Source organism: Rhagoletis zephyria, unplaced genomic scaffold, assembly GCF_001687245.7.
Source record: "Rhagoletis zephyria isolate East Lansing unplaced genomic scaffold, Rhagoletis_zephyria_1.1 Rzeph_scaffold_07378, whole genome shotgun sequence".
In the NCBI taxonomy this organism is placed as follows: domain Eukaryota; kingdom Metazoa; phylum Arthropoda; class Insecta; order Diptera; family Tephritidae; genus Rhagoletis; species Rhagoletis zephyria.
This window is the reverse complement of record NW_016164461.1, coordinates 17,885-26,710: the sequence shown is the minus strand read 5'-3', so window position 1 is coordinate 26,710 and position 8,826 is coordinate 17,885. Positions and strand designations below refer to the sequence as shown.

At 37.7% G+C, this 8,826-nt stretch overlaps 1 long non-coding RNA gene across 1 annotated transcript in view; it reads left to right on the top strand.

Annotated features, from left to right (window-relative positions):
* The window catches only part of LOC108374132 (uncharacterized), an 11,706-nt gene extending 2,880 nt beyond the window's left edge, over nt 1-8,826 (top strand). The window contains exons 2-3 of the long non-coding RNA XR_001849021.1: nt 4,079-4,080; nt 7,701-8,826. This is a non-coding gene — a long non-coding RNA (uncharacterized LOC108374132). The remainder of the gene's footprint in view (nt 1-4,078; nt 4,081-7,700) is intronic.

The window sequence follows — 8,826 nt, the reverse complement described above, 5'->3', positions numbered from 1 at the left end:
GGGGGGGGTGGCGGCTGCCATTGAGCTTTCCATTCGCGATATGCTAATTTTGATGATAAATTAGTTAAAATATTTCAACTGGTTTACATAATTAGTGGAGAAAAAAATGAAAATTTTGTTGTCAAGCTAAAATTTGTTGGGTTTGGCTGCTTTAAAATTTTATTGTTGAATTTTAGTAAAGAGTAAATTTAACTGAAAGTGAGGCGCGCTTTTGACAATAATTTCAATTAATGAGTATCTCTGCTTACTGTCAGCATTAGTCCCGCACAACCGCAGGGTTGCTTTCGTGTATTTTTTTCGCGCTGAAACCGAATCCAGCACCACGTCAGATTTTTGAGATATCCTAACCTAAAAGTGCAAAAATTAATATTTATTGACGTATTTAAGGTTATGTAGCAACGCAACTTTTTCATAAGAAAATTATACCGAGATTTTAAAGTATAATTCTTTCTCTCTTGAATGCCGTTGAGTTTGCTCAACAATCTTTTTTTGCCGAGTAATCGCATGTTGAAATTTTTGAAGTTTTGTATTATTTGTTTCTTATAATGCATACTAAGAATATTTGTTTGTTGCCGGTCTTTTACGAGTTTTTTCATATAGAACGTGCAACTTGGAAAAACTCAGCCAAAAATCCCTAAAGCTTCTACTTAATATTGTTGACACAACTGAATGACCAAATGTTACATTTTATTCTCACACATGCCGCATGAGAAGGCTTCGTGGAAACATACGTAGATGAGAACAAATGAGAATTTTCGCACTGCAAATATGCTCATGAGAACAAAATACCAACGTGGAATCCGTGTGTGTGTAAACGCCCATGAGAATACTTTCAATAAAAAATCGGCATTCTCTGGATAATTACTCTCATCGGTTACGAGGACCTTTACATAAACAGCTGCAGTCAATAAAAGCATAAACAGACGGCAGCGTTGATCCGAATCAGCTCGGGAATTAACTGCAGTAGATCCGGATTAAGTTCCGAGTTAATCCGGATCAACGCTGCCATCTGTTTAAGCTTTAAGATACATAGTAGCAAAATTCAAAATTATGTTGTTTGCAACTTATATTTATTTATTAACTTTTAATAATTTTAATTTAAAATATAGTTCGATCTGTCACAGAAACCTCATAAATAAAAGTTTCAAATGTTGCACAGAGTTCACAAAAATTAATCGAACTAAAAAAAAAAAATTCATCGAAATTTCAAACTTTTTATTCAGAGCTTTAAGAAAATTTTTGAATATGCCATTTTGTAGCTCATTCAATTTTAGTATAATAAAGCGCAAGTTATAAGTCACTAAAAATTATCGTTGATTTTTTAGATTTTTTTCCTAGAGGGTTTTTAGCAATTTCCTCCATATAAAATTAGATTTTGTTCATCTTTGGAATTGGGATGAAATGTTTGCGGAAATTTTATAATTTTTGTAGGCTACCTCTATAGCGTATCACCGGTTCTTGTTGAGCTTGTTCAACACTTTCGATGCCCTGAAATACCCGACGCGCAATGCAACTATAGCAGTTGGGAACCAGCCAACGGCACACAACCTCCAAAGCCTTATTTCCGTTCATATTTCCACAATTTATTTTCGGATTTTCATAATCTTGTTTGCATATTTTAATTAGGTTCAGTAAAATAATTTTGTCGGTCAATCTTCAAAACAAAAAAAAAAAAAATATTTCACCCCAACTTTCACCACCCCCTTAGCTGCAGCCAACTACCTCGGACGTGATTTGTTCGTCCTCGCTTGTGTGTGTTAAATAGCATTTGCGAAATCTCATTTTGCATGTCTACTAAATATGTATGTATGTACATAAAAATAGGTACATACATACATATATGTAGTAAGCGCATATAAGCATAAACCATCGCGTAAAGCGTAAACTATACGCGTATGTGTGTATGTAGTTTTATGTACTTGTTGTTGCCCACAGGCGAAATGCTCTTTGCATTTTCGAGTGCAAAACTTGAAATTGAATTTCAAAATTCAATTAAAGTTAAAGATAACAAATTAACAAACAAACAACATTGCAGCCGAATTGACTAAATAAACAGATTCGGAACAATGCATGCACACACACACACACACATACATATGTACATATATGCAAATATAATACATTTAAAGTGTACAAGCAAAACATTTTCCGCCCGAGTGCATTTTAATACAATACAATTATGCTTAATTACGTACACATGTCGTTTATGTGCGTTACAGTGCGTACAATAATTACGCATACGAGCACAGCACAACACCAGTCACGTACAATAAAATCGTACACCGCCAATTCGATTTTATTGTGCGAAAACGAATACATATGTATGTGTGAAAATAAGTAGGCATCTGGTTTTAGAAATGTTTTGTAGTCATTTCCAAAGGCTTTCTTTCAGTGCGTTGAAATACGAGCCGATGTGCGTGATATTGAGGACAATCGTTGCAATCCTATGTATGTGTTTGAGTGCTTCTGCTGGCGTGGGTGGGGCAGTCAATAACAAGAGGGCGGCGTAGTATATACATTAGGGCGGGTATTAAGGGCGCGTCTTTAGCGCAGAAAGATTACACAAAATACCTGGAGGTAATACTGGATATCAAACTGTCAAGTATATTTGTATGGTTCTTTACGCATGTGATGGGGAAGCGGTCAGGTGTGCTAGAAAGGGATCTGAAATAAGACTGGAGGAAGCGATCCAGATCCTGCGATATCTATCTTCAGAGGTAGAGAGAGTGACCAGGGTAGCTACCAGCAGTAGGTGGTATCGCACTCGCTCTGGCCAGGGCTCGACGATCAAAGAACACAGAGTTTGTTAAAGCGCTCAAAAATAAACGATAGGCTTCTCACAGGAATACTAATGGGATACTGGGCCATTGGCCACATGGCCGCCCATTTCGAAGCGCCGTATAACGATTTATGCAGAAGTTTTAGAGTGTCCAGCACTCCGGAGAAAAAGACCTCAAATTTCTAGGGAATCACGTCTTCGAGTTCATAGATATCTTAGAGAAAACCGCACTGAAACTTCTGCTAGGATTTGCTAGAGAATCAGTATGGTTTAAAGACATATAGGAAAAGCATTGGGAAAACCTCTGGGCATCGCAATGGGCCTCTGTAGCCTCCGAGTGAACTCTTTTCAGAGCATAACCTAACCTAACCTAACCAACGCATGCAAACATAATACTTCTCCCCGATATCTATTCATTATATCGCTACCCTGACGGAAAAAAGTGATTTTTTTTTTTTTTAAATCAACTAATTGTAAAACTTCTTTGAAACAAATGCAGTGAGTAAATGTTTCGAATTTTGATACCCTTTTTACCCAAAGAAATAATTTGTGTCATGAAAGTTTGAAAGAGCATTTGTGAAGTGCAGAACGAAAGCGTATTCAAAAGAAACTCACTGACTTTGAAGTGCTTTAATTCAAATGCATTTTAATAGTTCAATAGTTTCAATAGTTGTAATCAAATGCAAATTTGGACAATCGACTTGCTTCTTGCACACAATTCAAACTGAACATTTGTAAGCACTCTTACATGTCTGGCTTTAGCTGAGCGTGCAGAGATGCTTGCTGTTGCTTGTTAGCTTCCGGAAGGTCCGGAGAGGCAACATGTGAAACTAATAATAAATTTAGTTTTTGAAAAGGCATGTGTGAAGTGCAGAACAAAATCGTATTCAAACAAAACATATTGACTTTGAAATGCTTTAAGCCTAGGACATCGCCATGTTAAATAAATCAGTTCGTTGCAGGGGAAAAATTGAGAATTTCAATTATTTGTTATTGAAAACAAAAATGGTGGATCTATTGGAATGTATGTAATAGACATTTACAAATGTGAGTTGATTTGTCAAGAGTGATGTCGATGTGTCCCGCGTTGCTTATAGTAGGTACGAAGCCTCCTCATACCGACCTAAACCACAATTAAACAACTAAATTCTTAAGTCATTTGATCGTGCAAAATATGGTTACTGAGTTATTATTTTTTTTTTTTGTAAACCAACGAGAACAAAGTTTTTAAAATAATTAATCATCAAACCACTTCTTGTTGACTCAATTGGCTACGTTTACCCTAACAAAATACACAAGATGTCTCGTCACCTATGTTAATATCATTGCTGATTACAAAGTCTGAACACTTAAGTAGAAAAACGGTTCAAAACTTATCTACAAAATTAAATATTTACATTCGGTTAAGGAAGTGTCTCACGCTCGTTTCGATGCATTAGTCATACACTGTAAAAATATTTGGCTTTGTTTATCATTTGTTATATTTTCCCAGCTTTAGGACGCCAACCCTTTTCTGCTTGAGGTATATATGTATTTATAAAAAAAAATACATATGTATGTATGTATAAACGTGGTGATATCTTAGAAGCTGTCATTGCAGGTATTACCACTTTCTTTGCATTAAAATAAAAAAAAAAGAAGGAAATTAACCGCATTTATTTATGCCTTTTCACGGCTTATCGGCGGAGCATATCTCGCTTTCATACACACACACACACACACACGCAAGTAAACACTTAAGCAAATATGTATGTAGTAGAGTGGTATTTAGTTAATGAGTGTGCGTTAAGAATTTTTATTTATTATTATGATGGATATATTTTTGTACTGATAAATGTACTTTATGTAAATATGTATAAATGTTTGTGCGGTTGCATGGACGCATGATAACATAATTCAATAATTTACGGCCATCTGAACACATTTGTGCTGTAATGCATAAAAAATGTATGTGTACCTACATACAAACACAAGTATACGAGTACCTTACCTACCACACTGTTGCGTGCCTGCATTCCCCTGGATATGGAGAAATATATTTGAATTTAGATCGATGTATGTATGTATTAGAGGTTTACGCCGACAGGCTTTGCGGCGGCGGCGTGGTCAGCTTGAAAAAGAATCGGCGGCGGCGGCGACGCCGGCGCGTCTGAAAACGCCGGCGCTACTGCCCATTAAGTAGATTCAAAATAGACATAAAGCTACTAATCTTATCATGTCATCTCGTCAGCGTTAGGCATTGGCCATGCCAATTCAGATTGTAATTGTATTTAATTAATTCATTGAATTAGTTTTAAATTAAAATCACGTTACTTTCTACTTGAATTAAAATGTTGAGTGTCTGCTGCTGATGGATGGGCAAACAGAAGAAAGTCCGACGTATATAAATAAATACATCTCTATGTTCTCTACAAATCCGTATATGTATACTACTGAAATTTAAAGAAATAAAAAAATTTTAAATGTTAAGTTATTGGGGTAATTTATGTTGCTATCAAAATTTTTTTGCAATAATCTTATCATCCGTTATGTTAAATTACGGAGTTGTTACGATTCTTTGCGGGTCATATGTATATTGAAAACAAGGTTTGGTCAACTTCCACCAGAACGGGCCTTTCTGGCCACTTATAGGTAGCTAAAATATCCACTAAAATATTAAGCGCCAAATTTTTGTAAGGAGAACTGAATGTAATGAAAAATAATAGTAATTTTTACGAAAAATGGGGACTTTAACCCTGTGTAGAAGACATTGCGATGCGCGGGAGCAAACGCCTCCTGGGATTTGACCACCACTTGGGAACAGGGCTTCCAACTATACTTAGCTATGAAGTGCCATATTGAGGATAAAAAAGTGCCAAAATGTGCCAAATAGAAAAATATAACGTGTTACCTATGTTTTTTCTGAGTTACGCTTTTTTGGAAATGTTCAGTGGCCCAAATTATGCGAAATAACTCCTTTAAAAATTTAATCCTCTTTTCGTAAAATAGTGTCTTTATACGAGTAGTATTTACTTCCTTCAAACGATGTATTTTAATGTGCATACATCATGAAAATTTTGTACAAAATTCCTTAGGCGCCGAACGCCGCCGCCGCCGCCGCCGCGCCGATATTTACGTAACTCGGCGGCGGCGCGTGAGAAATGACAAAAAACGGCGGCGGCGGCGGCGTGGCTCGGCGGCGTATACCTCTAGTATGTATATACCTACATAAATTTCTACATATGCATACATATGCAATGACATACAATGTGGCAAAGAATTTAGATGTCTTTACTTGCCACATATTCATGAATTCTTTTCTCAGCCGCTAACAGTAGTGGTCATAAAATTGTAGACAAGTGGTTGGCAGCATAGAAACAAATCTGTTTATGTAAGATCAAGCATTTTCTCAAAGATCAATCTTCTGCGTAAGATGGCGATAACTCGTGCCGACTTGAAGTATAACTTTATGCCATGTTTCCGATAATAAAGTTCAAATGTAGTCAATCTACGTTTTTAATGTTACAATATTCTTTTGAAAAATAAAAAAATGTGTTCGTTTTCTATTTGTTGTTTAGTCTCAAGTTACGTCGATATGCATTTCTGCAAAAAATCCCTGCCCAAATCCCTTCAGTTCTCATTTTCAAGAGCGAATCAGATCAAGATTAGGTTAGGAAGACGGGTGCGATTAATTCGACTTGCCCATTGTGAATGCCCTCTATGACTGCCAGGCAGAGTCGAAGTTATTTCATATGGTATAGTCAATAATTCTTCAGTACGACTGTTATTAAGTCTCGGCCATAATTATCTTGAGACCTCACAGTCATTGATTTTTCGACCCTCCTTAGTGGACAAGCAATCGCTATTTTGCATTTCTGAGCCGATTGCAAAGATTATTTCGTTCCCTTCGATAGTGATATGTTCAGAAACCCAGCGGAGAAAAGTGACTCCCAACATTTCCGAACTATTTTCGACTTTACTACCTTGGAGCTTAACGTTTTCAGTGTCGCCTCGCAGACGTTCCCTGAATAGTAAGCCATATGAAATAATCCACCTTCTCTATGGCAAAGATCTGCACCTGAAAGACACTGCGGTTATCAGACAAGCGATATGATTGCGTTTTCTACAGGTCCTTAGAGTACAGACCCGAGCGGCTCCTTTTTTATCTTTTAGCCATCGGTGTAGATAAAAACACCACCATTCACTTACAGTAGACCGCCGTCCCAATCTTCCCTAGTTGGAAATGTATAGGGATCTCAAGACTAAAATGCCAATTTGACGTGGGGTAATCAGTTGCGACATCTAAGTCGGCCTTGATTCCGATACGCCGTCCACAAATTTTTTCTTTTGCGCAGCGCTTGCTACGAAAGATCAGGTTTAGCCCCATAGTGAGTTTCTGTATTCTTCCAATCAATTTCAGACTGCTGCTTTTATTCAGTGCTTTCCATCAGACCAGCTCTTCATAGGTTAAAATCGATCGGATGGCTGAGGTGTACAAAGCGTGAGATATGCGTTGGAAGCCCTTAGTTTTTCCCGAAAGCCCAAAACCGTGACTTGATGACTTTATATGATAGGACATTATGCCGTCGTTCTCAGACCACATCTAGCTTAGCAAATTTTTTGTATTTCATCCATTTCTCATTGAGTGTTCTCATTTCTGTGATCGCCGCTGTATGTTTGCTTATTTATCGCGTATGTGTGTCGACTGGCAAGTATCTACATATGTATGTCGGAGGGTTTGCCTCTTTGCAGCTGCGCGCACCTTTGTGGGTCTGGTTGCGTCTTGGGAAAATGGGTGTGCGTGCGTGTGTGCTTTTATTTTTTATTTTTCCTCTGCTTTTTGTTTTTGTGGGGCAAATAGTATTAGCATATATCAATGCCAGCGCAAATAAATCATTAATAAAATTTTGTTCTCTTCTACCGTTTTTTGTGTACGTTACAGATACGAACGAGCAACAAGCAATAAGTGCCGAAACAACAACAACAACAACAACCGCGGAAAGGTAAATAACAAACAACAACTGCAGCAGCAGAGTCCACATTCAGCCTACTACTACGGGCACTACACTGCACCTCAACGCTTACGCACGCACAGCTTGCTGCTGCCGCTCGCGGGGGGACTTTGGAATGTTGCTGCAACGAGTCGCACATTTTCACGCCGTATATTGCTGCCTCTGCTGCCAGTGACAAGCCGACGTGCAACTGACTTGGCTGGAGCCACTTTGGCCAACAAACTGCAAACTGCAATCGTTCTGAGGCGAACCAGAGAGTGTGTGTGTGTGTGGGTGTGTACATTGCTGCAGCCAGCCGTGCAGTGGCGCAGAGGAGCAAGCAGTGAGCCCCGGAAGGCAGCGCACAAGCGAGTAGTTGTAGTGTCAGTTTATCAGCGTGAATAAATTTCGAAAGAAATTTTTATCAATGTGCTACAAGCAACTAAAGCAACAACAACAACAACAATAAAGAAGAAAGATAAAATAAAATAAGCGAGGGAGAAGTGAAGCGCAGAAGTGAGAGTGGGTTAAGCCAAAGTGGGGCGGCAAACAAATTGAACCGATTCAAGTGGGCAAATTTGTTGGAGCGCTCATTTGTTTTCTTTTTTTTTTATTTAGTGCATTTCTTTTAAGTGAGTGTGTGCTACTTTCTTGAAATTCAGCAGCCATAAATAAACCAAAAGTTATGCAGCAGCAGCAAACAAACGCACCTACTCATACCGCCGACTGGTTTGTTTATAAGCATATGTGTGTGTATGTGTCTGAAAATGCAAACAGACAAATGTCTACAACTGTGTACACGAATAAAAGAGAAGTGGAATTGAGCTGAGTGCGGCAAGGCAAAGAAAAGAGGCAGCAAGCAATTGGGAAATTGTAATAAAAAATATCATAAAATCGGAAAAGCAGCATGAACTAGAATAAACAAAAAATAAGAAGTAGAAACTGAAAGTAGTAAACTGATGAAAAAAATAAATTTAGAAATATAGAAAAGAAATAGTTATAAATTGCATTAAGGAAATCACGTGAAGCATTCAGTTGCGACTGAAATTGAAAGTAAACTAAAATATAAAAATAGAA